This window comes from Natator depressus, chromosome 6, assembly GCF_965152275.1.
Source record: "Natator depressus isolate rNatDep1 chromosome 6, rNatDep2.hap1, whole genome shotgun sequence".
NCBI lineage: Eukaryota > Metazoa > Chordata > Testudines > Cheloniidae > Natator > Natator depressus.
This window is the reverse complement of record NC_134239.1, coordinates 97,766,635-97,779,412: the sequence shown is the minus strand read 5'-3', so window position 1 is coordinate 97,779,412 and position 12,778 is coordinate 97,766,635.

The window sequence follows — 12,778 nt, the reverse complement described above, 5'->3', positions numbered from 1 at the left end:
TTGGAACTGACCAAGTCAAATTAAATAAAGAAAAGTAAACGTCATATTTGTCAGCATTGCAACAAATTACTATGACGGGAAGCTATTGTGCGAAGTACATCTGAGAGCAATAAAACAGTTACCGAGGAAATGGCTTAATTAATTCTTTTTAAAAAATCACCTGTAAATGGGATTTCAGAGCAAGTACTGAAACTAAAGTAATGTGAGAAACAGGAATTCCCAAACTTTGTCTATCTGAAGGTCACATGACATCTTTCTTACAGCTTGAGGGTTGAGCCTGATGTACATAATATGGAGCTGGTTGCCTTAGCCTCTATTTTTAATAGGCAGGCATGATGCATGTTCCTGAGAGACAACAATCCCTAACACAATTGCTCCATCTTGAGCCAAGCAGCAGTTATTTAAGATGCATTCTCAAAGGAAGTGTTGCATGCTGGGATGCATACTTGCTGTGGACCGTATTTTCCTAAAAATGAACTGAGAGCTCCTGGGCCCTACTGTAGAATTTTGTGAGCTGAATTTTCCCTGTAAGAAGTGGAGAAATTCTATGGAACTGTCTTCAATAGCAGGAGTACTTGAGACTCCGTTTTAACAATTCTTCTACTAACAGAGCCTGGGCTGGGGTAAGGCTGGTGGTGGCCCTTTAATAGATTAATACATTATAAAGTCAGAAGGACCTTAGGATCATCTAGTCTGATCTTCAGCATCACACCGGCCAAAGAATCTGACCCTGCAATTTCCGCATGCATGTGCTTGAAATTAAGCAAGCACTTAAGTAAGCCCTTCAGAACATAGAATCATAGAATCATAGAATATCAGGGTTGGAAGGGACCCCAGAAGGTCATCTAGTCCAACCCCCTGCTCGAAGCAGGACCAATTCCCAGTTAAATCATCCCAGCCAGGGCTTTGTCAAGCCTGACCTTAAAAACCTCTAAGGAAGGAGATTCTACCACCTCCCTAGGTAACGCATTCCAGTGTTTCACCACCCTCTGGAATGCGTTACCTACAGACACGTGGGACAAAATTTTGAAAAGTGGGCACCTACAGTTAGGCATCTAAATACCTGTGGGCACCCAGCTGCTCCACTGAAGCCAGACTGAGAGGCTGGGTGCTTAGGATATTGAAAACGAGACTGTTTATTTGTGTGTGTAAATCTGGAGTTAGAAGTCTAATTTAAGGCAGACAATTTCAAAAATCTTGGCCCACATTTTTCATCTGTGCTGTCTAGTGCATTTTGGGTGTCGGTAAATATCACCACATTTAAGGGAACAGACTATTTTTCTGTGAATATGCCATTGAAAGAATCACTTCAGATTTTCTTTTTCACACAAAAATGTTCTCCTCTCTTTGCATCCCTATGGACTATTACTGCCTGAATGAAAATATGGCACCCCGAAAAGGAACATTTTGTGCAGTTGCATCTCATTTTGTACTCTGTGAGCCTCTCTGCTTAGGAATGTGGAAGGTGAAAGAACCATAGTACATCGCTAGACATGCGGCCAGGATAGTGCTGCCTTGAGAAAAGCCAGGGCTGATTAGCTAATTCCTGCATTTTCCATACCGTTGTGATTCTGAATTCTTTAAGCCTGGACATAGCTTAAAGGAAATGGAGATGGCTAATGCATTGTGCCAAATGGCCTTCTGCCTGTTTCCTGAGCACAGAGGTAAGACCACACACTAAAATGAAGTTCTGCTTATGCTCTGTCTGAGCTCATGTGACATTTTCTCTTAACATGTGTCCATCAATATATTTTTCTTAACTTGCTGATGATTTTCTTTCCTTTGCTCATATAGGGGCCGGATGCTGTGAGGTGTTGAGGACATGAAATTTTCGTGGCAGTCAGGATCACAGGTTCCCAGAAGGCACTCAGCACTGTGCAGGATTGTGGCCTTCTGTATGACCTTCTAGCATCATATATCTGCTGCAAAACTTCTGCAGAGTGCAGCTTCCTCATAAAAATGTGTGAACTGGAAGGACAGAGGTAAAGTTTGTGAATCTTCATGGTATAAATTAATCAGTTTGAAGGTAAAGAACCAACAGCTTTAACAAACTCATCCAGCTTTTCTGGTGGTCCACCTGGAAGTGATTAGCAAATTGGTCATGCTAATTGGGGGTAATGAGGCATATGCCCCAAGTTTTCCTGCTCCTTTGAAGGGCTTTGGCATACTGCCAGTCTGTCTCCCAAAGCTGTTTCTTGTCTGCCTGTGTCCTTTGAAGTATTGTGTCATGAGAGCAGAGAAAATTAGGGGCATGTTCTTTCCACAATGCCCTGTTCCTGAATGTTCTCTCATCCTGTTTCTTTATTTACATGATGGATATAAGACTCCCCGTTTTCCTAGCATTTCCTAACAGATGCTGATTCTACTGTACCATGCACCATTTCTTAGCAGTTACTGATTCTATTGTAAAGACTACTATGTTTGTGTACTATAATAGGGACATAGGAGTTGCCAAACTGGATCAGACCAGTGGTCATCTTGTCCAGTATCCTGCTTCTGAGACCAGCCAGTAGTAGATGTGATAAGGCACAGTGCAAAAAACCCTGCAGTAGGCAGTTACGGATTACTATTTAATAAATACTCAGGAATCAGGCTTATCAAAAGAAAGTACAGAACTTTTTATTAACCACCTGAGTACTCTACTAAATCTATGTGTGCTTTGGCTTCTAGAAACATCCACTTTCACACTGCACATGCTCCAGTGCTTAACATAATCACCCTCATACTAACATTACATTGTCTTGTACATAAGAACTCCTCTACTAATAACTTAATAACTTTCCTTGCAAGTACTACTGCTCTGTACTGGATAGAGAATGTCAGACCTGCTTAAATCAGTATGTGTTTGTGTGTGCTTGAGAATGAAAGAGAGAGAGATAGAGATGAGAATCATGTCACCCGCTAGTGGCAAACTCTCAGAAGATGTAAATCTTAATAGTATTAAAGGTGTTGGATTCTCCATATAATGTACTGAATTTTAAGCGTGTTCCAATCATGAACTTCATGTGGCTAAGATGCATGGAAAAGATAACCATTCAGTTTTGTTGGGATACAGAATCATTACACCATGTAAAACCCGAGGAGGGACTTTTCAGGATTTGTCTCTGGTCTGACAATTTGAAAGTCAGACCCAGGCCCCTACATTTGTATCCATATATACTGAGCTTGCTGTTTTATTCCTAAGATCTCCTTAGTCAAACAACAGTTTAGGTTACTGAGGGTTGAACAGAAGAGAAAATCAAAATGTTTTGATTTCTCCTTATGCCCCTGAAAAGAAACATCCTTGATAGTTCTTATTGTTTTTTGCATGTAAGATACCACTATTTTTAATGTTCTAGAGGCACAATCAAAACCTATTATGGTGCTACATAGCTGTGTCTGAAGTAGAACCCTTGCATGCTACCATATTTCCTTATAAATGGGAAGAAGCGCATGGCAGTGGCCGCGGAATAGGGAGGGCCGCGGGCCATAGCAGGGCATGGACACGGGCTGGGGTTTGCTCTTGGCAGGTGGAGGATCCGTGGCTCCCGGCCTGGTGCTCTGGCGTCTGGCTTGGCTGGGGTCAGGGCCTTGGACAGAAGAGGAGGGGTGGGAGCTGGGAGCCCTGGCCCCTGGTCCCCCCACTGTTAGGTAGGTTCTGCTGGCCTTGGAGTATTGTGCTTTGTTTTAACTGCTTGAGAGCAGCCAGATGTTTCAGGAACAGACAGAATGCACTTGCTGTGCTGATGAATAGGCCAGGTACATCCAGGTAAAATGCACTTGCAGAACTTCTAAATATTGCAGCTACATCCTAGCAGAATACAGCTGCTTAGCTGTTGGATGTTTCAAGAAGATCAAAGGAGGATGAAGTTGTTGTGCTGATGAATAGCCCATGTATATCCAGGTGGAACTGACCTGTTGCACTGTCAATGATTTCAGGTGCATCCAGGTGGTAATAATAATAATTAATAACAATATCTGGCTCTGTTATAGCTCTTTTCATCAGTGGAGCTCAAAGTGCTTTACCACAGAAATCAGTAGCACTATCCCAGTTTTACAGATGGGAAAACTGAGGCACAGAGAGAGGAAGTGACTTGACCAAGGTCATACAGCAAGCCAGTTGCAGACTTGAGACTAGAACCCAGGTCCCTGAAGCCTCATCCAGTGCTCTAACCACTAATAAACACTGCCTCTTGAACTGCTGGATCTTCATATTCATGCAGAAAGATCACATCTACTTTGCAAAACGCACCTTCTGAATGGTTGACTGTTCTAGATACATCCGCACAGAAAGCACCTGCATGTGCCAAGTACATCTTAATGATGTAATTGATTTAAATGTTAATGCAGACTGGCAGCTCCGAAGGTGCGGTGAAGGAGGAGCAACGTGCTTAATAGAAGATAGATGTATTTCCAGGATAGTTGGTAGCCAAGCTGAGTGATCAAATTGTTCTTTATCCTGGTTAAACTTCTTATTTTTGAAAATCTTATGGTCACTTGTAGGATAAAACATTTCTAATTTTTTAAAATTTGTTTCTGATTCTTTCAAGTTTGCAACTGAAACAGAATCATATCATTAATGAGAACAGCAATTAAAATGTTTTGTAACTTATTTGATTCCCTGAATTTGGGAAAATTTTTGGATTACCCTTGGTTTTGACGGATCATTTAAAAACATGCCATGCTGAGAACCAAACAACTTATTAAGGGGACTTTGATTAGCTAATTAAAGTGCTTGTCAGCCCTTCGATAACTGTGGTTGGTGACTAATAGTTTTGATCAGAGCTGATTTACTTTCTTTGGTCTAAGGCAAAAACTCCTCTTAGGCACTTGTTTAGAACCATTAGGTTACAGTCTCTGGGGAAAGCTACCCCAGTAGACAAATGCTGAATTGCATGAGGACATGGGTTTTGTGTTTTAGTGTGAAATGAGGGAGAAACAAATGTACATATAATGGAACGCAGTGGAATACCAGTGTTATCATCACTGGTGAGTGAGATAGGGGCCCTAATTCTGACACTTTGGGTGGGATTCACAAGGGGAACTTAGGCTGAGTGTACAAGTGCCTAAATTTAGGCAACCTGCTGCCAAGTGGAATTCACAGCCCTGAGTCAGTACATGAGGAGAGTTAGGTGTTTGAAAAAGGAATTCACAGAAGCCAGCAAGCTGTGTGGGGAACCACCTAAGCTAGCCAGTAGGAAACACAGAGGAGAGGGTTGTAGTCTAAGCTTCACTCCCCAAAGGGAGCTAGGAGCCTAACATAGGGCTGGAGCAGGGACTTTGACATGAGCTGCTCAGCGTCAGGTATGAGGTGGCTGTGCAGGTGCCCACCAGTGCAAACTTAGGTGCCTTGATATTTCTGATGCCTACAGGGTTAAGCTGCAGCTGAGTGGGAGTTTGGGGGCGATCTTAACTTTGGACTTAGACACCTACAATGGCTAAGTCCCCCTTGTGAACCTCCACCCTAGAACTTCACATTAAGTAACTCGCCCTCCTAACACTCCGAAAATGTAGGTAAATATCACTGCTGCTATTTTAAGGTGAGGAAAGTTGCGTCATAGAGTGGTCAGGGCCCAGTTTTTCAAAAGTAGGCTCCACTTTTGGATGGCCAGCTTTAAACAAGTACCTCTTTGTAGTCAGAAAAGGAGTACTTGTGGCACCTTAGAGACTAACCAATTTATTTGAGCATAAGCTTTCGTGAGCTGTTTCATGGTTTGTATGTATAAGAACATCTTCTGTATTTTCCACAGTGTGCATGCGATGAAGTGAGCTGTAGCTCACGAAAGCTTATGCTCAAATAAATTGGTTAGTCTCTAAGGTGCCACAAGTCCTCCTTTTCTTTTTGCGAATACAGACTAACATGGCTGCTACTCTGAAACCTGTCTTTGTAGTTCTATACCTAAAAATGGAGGCACCCAAAATTTAGAGGCTAATTCTGAAAACATGGTCCTAAGGGTCTGCCTACACTGCAGCTGGAAGCAAGCCTCCCTGATGGTGGGGTAGAGAGATTTGCACTTGTAGGGCTCAAGCTAGCACGTCAGAAATAGTTGTGTGGATGTCAAGGCTCCAGCAGAGACTCGGGCTGGCCACCTAGCTCAAACCCACCTAAATCCCTGAATCTGAGCTTGGGTGGCTAGCCCATGTCTCTGCCAGAGCCACAACATCTGCACAGCTTTTCTTTGGCGTGCTAGCTTGAGCCTGGATAGCACGAGTCTGTCTAGCCACACTGGGGTCTTGCTTTTACCTGCAATGTAGACGTACCCTAACTGATTTGCCCACAGTCAAACAGCAAGTCAGTGGCAAACTTTGGTTTAGGAGGAGTTCCTAGCTTTGCGTCTGCTTTTCGTATAGGTCTTTGTCTATCTATGTATCTATCCAGTATTTTTAGTGTGCACACCATCATGATATGTGTAACAGAGTTGGTCAAAAATCTGCACATTTTACAAATATGAAAAACAAGGGCAATTTTTTTTGCAAACATTCTTGCCAAAAGTTCCCCTTGGTTTTTGGCCTACTCTAATCTGTAACTCCCCAAAGTGAGTTTTTGAATGTACACTTTAACAAATATAATTAAAATGCATTTTTAAGACAACAAATGAAGAAGTGACTTTAGATCATGTTACTCAGACTCAGTTTGTACTTGGATTTTTATAAAAACATTTTTGCAGGTAAAAGTGAATGGATCATAAAAGAAAAGAGAAAATCTGAACCTGAGAGCAAAGATGTGGACAGCAGATTCTTCTCAGACAAATCTGAGCATACACTCAATATTAGAAGTTGTTTTGTGGTGATGTAAATGTAACAGACAGTATTTATTTGACACTTGCTGCAGTTATCAAATATCTTACTGATCAACAGTAGGCTGCTCTATATATTTTCTCATGCTGCTTGGCTTCTACTGTCAAACATAAATCTCAGCTGAAGTAGTATCCAGGACAGATGTTCAACTTCACAGTTTTGCTAGGCTTTCATTAATCCTCTGGATACTGCAGGCAGTTATTTCTCTGCCTCTTTCCAGCAAAATGACATCTTAAGCCCATCCACGCTGCATAAACAATCATCTTCTTCTCATCAAATAGTGAGACTCTCCTTTGACCTTGCTGCAACAAACACAATTGAACTGTGTTCCACAGAGCACACCACAGTCATGTGTCATGTGTGTTTGTGTAGCTATAACTATCATTGTGCTTAACTGTTTTTGTATCAGTGCATTGTGGGAAAATCTGGACAGCTATCCCATAGTGCCCATTAACAAAGAGCAGCATCAGAGGCCCATGAAGCAATGAACTCTGGGATGTCCTACTGCAGGATACCTGAAAGAAAGGAGGACTGGCCACATCATCTTCACAAACATGGTGTGGGGTCCTGCCCGCACTGCAGCCCCCACACCCAAAACACCCAGTGTGCTAAGACATTTACAGAAAGATGACCATGTGACAACCTAAGCTGCTAACAAGGGTGAAATATGGTTAGCTGCCATGGTAACCAAATATTATCCGTGTTCTGCATAGACACAAACCATGTTTAGAACCAACCATGTCACTGATTAGTTCCTAACTGTTGAAAAATATAATGTAGACAGTGTCTCTGGTAGAAGGTATTTCTATATTCACATGCACCATCAAACCGTTCCTCCAATCAGCTGTGGTTTCTGTTCTTTGTGTAGCCTGTATATCTCAAATTATCGCACATTCAGTCTCTCAGATGTAATGTAAATAGAGGCTCATAACTATTCAGTGTCAGACTCAAAAACATGTAGAGTTGGGCTCAAGCTTCAGGGTTGAGATCTGGATTGAACTTTCCCAGAGAGAAAGATAATTTGCCTCTGAATATCTCTAGTGATGGTGTAGGGGTTGGGGAGAGCAGATTCTTCTCCAGGAGTTTGGTTCAAGCTAGCTCTTTAATAAACTGGCATATTGGGCCCATCCAAGGTACATATGCAATCATTTTCTAGTCAATCAGTGAAACTCTCCTCTGACCTTGTTGCAACAAATACAGTTGTATTGTGTCCAATGGAGTACAACAGAGTCACGTGTAAAATCAACCACATGGTTCAATGTATAGTACAGACATATTAGAAGAATCCTGTTTCTGCACATTCACATGTGAGAATTTGGTTTTATTAGATATACATTCATTGTGGTGACAAGTTAAAAAAATGTTACGGATGAAACAGTACTGAAAATGGGGGGAAACCAACACACTTTCAGAAAAAAGAACATGCTTTCTTGCAGGCATCCTATTACAATCATCTTCATAGAGATTATTGTGGTGTCTCAAACTCAGCAATATGAATTCCCCACAAACCAGAAAAGAGAAAATGAGCCAGGAAAGAAAGAACTCCAGTTTTCACCCAATTCGGCTCCTGTTTATTTCAAGGGACCTGAACCTGTCCCCATTGGAGTTAAGTTAGCCAAACATGGAAAGAAAAATTATGAGAAACAAGGGAAAGGCTGTTTGGTTTGTCTGTTAGCATGAATATTTTTGCAGCATGAAAGCCCCTTTAAATACACCACAACACCACAGAATGCAGAACAAAGTGTTCCTCTCCTGTGTTGCTGCTCTTTGGGAGCCATAGCACATTTCTGTGAACAGCAGAAATGCAGTTCAGGGTCTTACTCTTTGGGAAATGTCACAGCGAATGCTTTGCACAAGGACTGGTCTATTAAGATCACATTAAATGGCTCACAAATTTCTCATTTTCGCAGAAATTGACAAAGTTTGCCTGTTGATTTATTATTCATATACGGAGAGATGCTTCCTCGAGAAGAGCATAAACACAATTTCCCCAGCCCAATCAGCCTCTCAGGCTTTCTGATGAAGTGATAAGCACAATAGAATTCAGAGGGATTAAGGGATGAGGTGGAAAGTGAAAGCTGAGTTGTGTTTCTGTAAGTTGTCTTGCGTGAAGCAGCTGCTGGGAGATAAGGAAAGCCAAATAATGTGAAAATATCTGCATAAAACCCCTTCTAATAGAAAACTGGGACTCCCTCAAAAGGCTACTTCTCGAATGGATGACTCAGACTCTCAGTGACACAGAATTAGGAGACTAATCCTGTTACAAGGAATTCTTCCACTTATATTTATCTGGAGGATATGGCCATGGCATAGTGGAAAGAATACAAACATCCTTTCTAGATTAGAATGTTTATTCACTGACCCTTCTGGAATGTTTGGCACTTAAGGTTTTATAGTTTATTCACTCTCCACTATTACTATATCTCTTGGCTGAGAACAATTTAGTAGGTCTCCAGAAACAGTGTGGGCTTGTAGGTAGGAGTAAAGGATTAGAATTCAGGATCACTTGCTCCTGTCTCTGGCTCTGCTGCTTACTCACTGTATGACCTTGGCCAAGTCAGTTATCTATGTTTCTGTTTACCCATCTTTAAAGTATGCTTAACACGTAAGAACACCTTAATGGGATTGTGTGAGACTAAACTCAGTGCAGCGCTTTGTGATCTTCAGATGAAAAGCTGTCTATATAGCTGTAAAATATTATTATTCTTTAGATTGACTTTGCAGTAACATATCACTTGGAATCATTGGATGACATTGTAGGTATAATTGTATCTAGGCTATGATTTGTCAATTATTGCTTCTTATGGAGTTATGGGCAAGATCTGGAAAGTTTTGTAGAATCCATATTCTAAGAGGCATATACAGAAAGGTATCTACTTAAAATACTAAATCAGGGATTGGCAACCTTTGGCACGCAGTCCGGGCCGGTTTGTTTACCTGCCGCATCCGCAGGTTCGGCCAATCGCAGCTCCCACTGGCCGGGGTTCGCTGCTCCAGGCCAATGGGGGCTGCGGGAAGTGGCGTGGGCCGAGGGATGTGCAGGCTGCTGCTTCCTGCAGCCCCCATTGGCCTGGAGTGGTGAACCGCGGCCAGTGGGAGCTGCGATCGGCCGAACCTGCGGACGCGGCAGGTAAACAAACCAGCCTGCCCCGCCGGGGGCTTACCCTGGTGGGCCGCGGGCCAAAGGTTGCTGATCCCTGTACTAAACCAATAATATCTATACACTTTTTTCAGTGCCCCCATATGGAAAATTAAGGCATTTTAAAGAATTGCTTTGTATTAAGGTCTGCCAGGCCCCACAAATGAAGTCCCAAAAATCCCACCAAGTCTTCTCCTCTTTAGCTAAAGTAACCATTTGTCATAGTTACAGAACAGTGATATTCAAAATACTGCAGTTGTTTCATATCCTAATTTGGAGGACTACTGAAGTATCCTGCATGAAACTTGGAGTGAGGAGCACAAGTTGCAGGAGGGAAGAGTTTGAAGGAGGTACCAGGAAGTCAGGCTGTATACATGGCTTGACTTCTCCCTACAGTTGTGTCATCTCTGTAATTAGTTCTCTTAATAAAAAGCCAGTTTTAGAGACATGGAGTCCTCCCATGTTATTACTCAGCCTGTGGTACATGAAACATCAGCTAGCAAAGTAATGGTTAGTTTTCCCCCCCTCCCCAATACTGAAGAATGCCAAGAGCAACAGAAATTTGGGCTCAATCTAACCTGTGACCTAGCAGTTACCCCTCAGCCTTGCCCATGATCTAGTCACTTAGGGGCAATTAATGATCCCCGGTGGGTGTGACTGAGTTAACTGGAGGGACTGACCCTGTCGCAGAGGACTACTTACACAGAGTTGAACTCAGGTAAGGGGAGACCCAGGTGAAAGGAACAAGGAGGGGCTGATTGCTGGGAAAGGCCTGGGGAAGTCAGGCTGGGAGTAACCCAAAAGGAGCAGCTTAGGGGTCGGGGGGGAAGTCCTGACTTAGGGCTTGTAAATGAAGGGGAGATACCCTCAGGCAGTGATGAGCCGTCAAAATCTTAAAAACCGGTTCCCTCCTCACCCTCCGGGACCCCTGCCCCATCCAACCCCCTGCATTCCTTGCTGCCCCCCCCGGACCCCTGCTCTATCCACCCCCCTCCTCTGTCCCCTGACTGCCCCCAGAGCCAGGCAGGAGGGTCTCGTGGGCCACCGTAGTGGGTGCCCACTGCGCCCTGCCCCTAAGAACCAGAGGGACCTGCCGGGGGGCGAGGTGGGGAGTCGCGGCGGTGCTTACCTGGGGCAGCTCCCGGGAAGCATTGGGCAGGTCCCTCTGGCTCCTAGGGGCGGGGTAGTGAAGCTGGCGGGGGGGAGCAGGAGGAGCGGCTGCTCCCCCCACTGATCACATCAAAAGTGGCGCCTTAGGTGCCGACTCCATGGGTACTCTGGGGCTGGAGCACCCATGGGGAAAATTTGATGGGTGCAAAGCACCCACCGGCAGCTTCCCGCCCCGCGCCCGGCCCCAGCTCACCTCCGCTCTGCCTCCGCCTCCTCCCCTGAACACTCAGCCCTGCTCTGCTTCTCCGCCCACCCCCACCCCCTGCTTCTCACGAATCAGCTGTTCGTGCGGGAAGCCGGGGAGGGCTGAGAAGCAGGCGGCAGCTTCACTCTCAGGCCCAGGGAGGCGGAGGTGAGCTGGGGCGGGGAGTGGTTCCCTTGCGCGTGCCTCCCCCCCCCCCCCCCGGGTTACCTGCTGCGGCGCGGGCAGCCCTCCTCGCGCCCCCCCACCCCAGCTCACCTCCGCTCTGCCTCCTTGGGCCTGAGCGCGAAGCCACCGCCTGCTTCTCAGCCCTCCCAGGCTTCCCGTGCGAACAGCTGATTCGTGGGAAGGAGGGGGAGGGGGGCGGAGAAGCAGAGCGGGGTGGAGCAAAACTCAGGGGCGGAAGTGGAGTGGAGGTGAGCTGGGGCCGGGTGCGGGGCGGGGAGCTGCTGGTGGGTGCTCTGCACCCACCAAATGTTCCCCGTGGGTGCTCCAGCCCTGGAGCACTCACGGTGTCCGCGCCTAAGGCGCCACTTTTGGCCGGTTGTTAAATTTAGAAGCCCTTTTAGAACCGGTTGTCTCACGAGGGACAACCGGTTCTAAAAGGGCTTCTAAATTTAACAACCGGTTCCAGCTCACCACTGCCCTCAGGTAAACTGCCAGAATCTCTGCAGATGGGAGGCAGTGGGGGATCCTGTTGGGGAAACAGCTGTCTAGGAGGAACTCTGCAGGTCCTATAAGTAGAAGCAAAGCAGAAGACTTTGGAGTGGCATGAGAGGGCAGAAGAAGTTATTAGTTTAGAGGTTTATTTTGGAATTACAATTGGACTATTTGTTACTCCAGAAGGAGTTTGTACCTTTTATGTAACTTGGTTGGAGGGCCAGGCTACAGAAGACCTAGAGAGAGCCAAGGAGGTGGTCAAAAGGGGATACAAGAGGCAGATTCCTGCAATGCCACTTCCAAGCATGAAGGGATAGTACAGGTAGTAAGTACATTATCTTACAAGCCTTTGCTACCCACAAAAGTTACTAGGAATTCAGTTTGGCCGACATACCACAGGATTGGGCCCTCATTTGAAAGGCAGTTGTCCCTTTGCTCTGATGATGACCTCAAGGGTGTGGAATTCGTTCCTCTTTGAAATCCATCTTAGTGTATCTCTCCCCACTCTTAAGAAAGCACTGAACACCTGTCAAGGCAAAAATGCATAATCCAGTGGGATGACTCAACATATAGTGCAGGGATCGACAACCTTTGGCACACGGCCCGTCAGGGAAATCCGCTGGCAGGCCGGGACGGTTTGTTTACCTGCAGCGTCCGCAGGTTCAGCTGATCGCAGCTCCCACTGGCCGCGGTTCTTCGTTCCAGGCCAATGGGGGCCATGGGAAGCAGCAGCCAGCACATCCCTTGGCCCACGCCACTTCGCATAAGAACAGCCATACTGGGTCAAACCAAAGGTCCGTCCAGCCCAATATCCTGTCTGCTGACAGTGG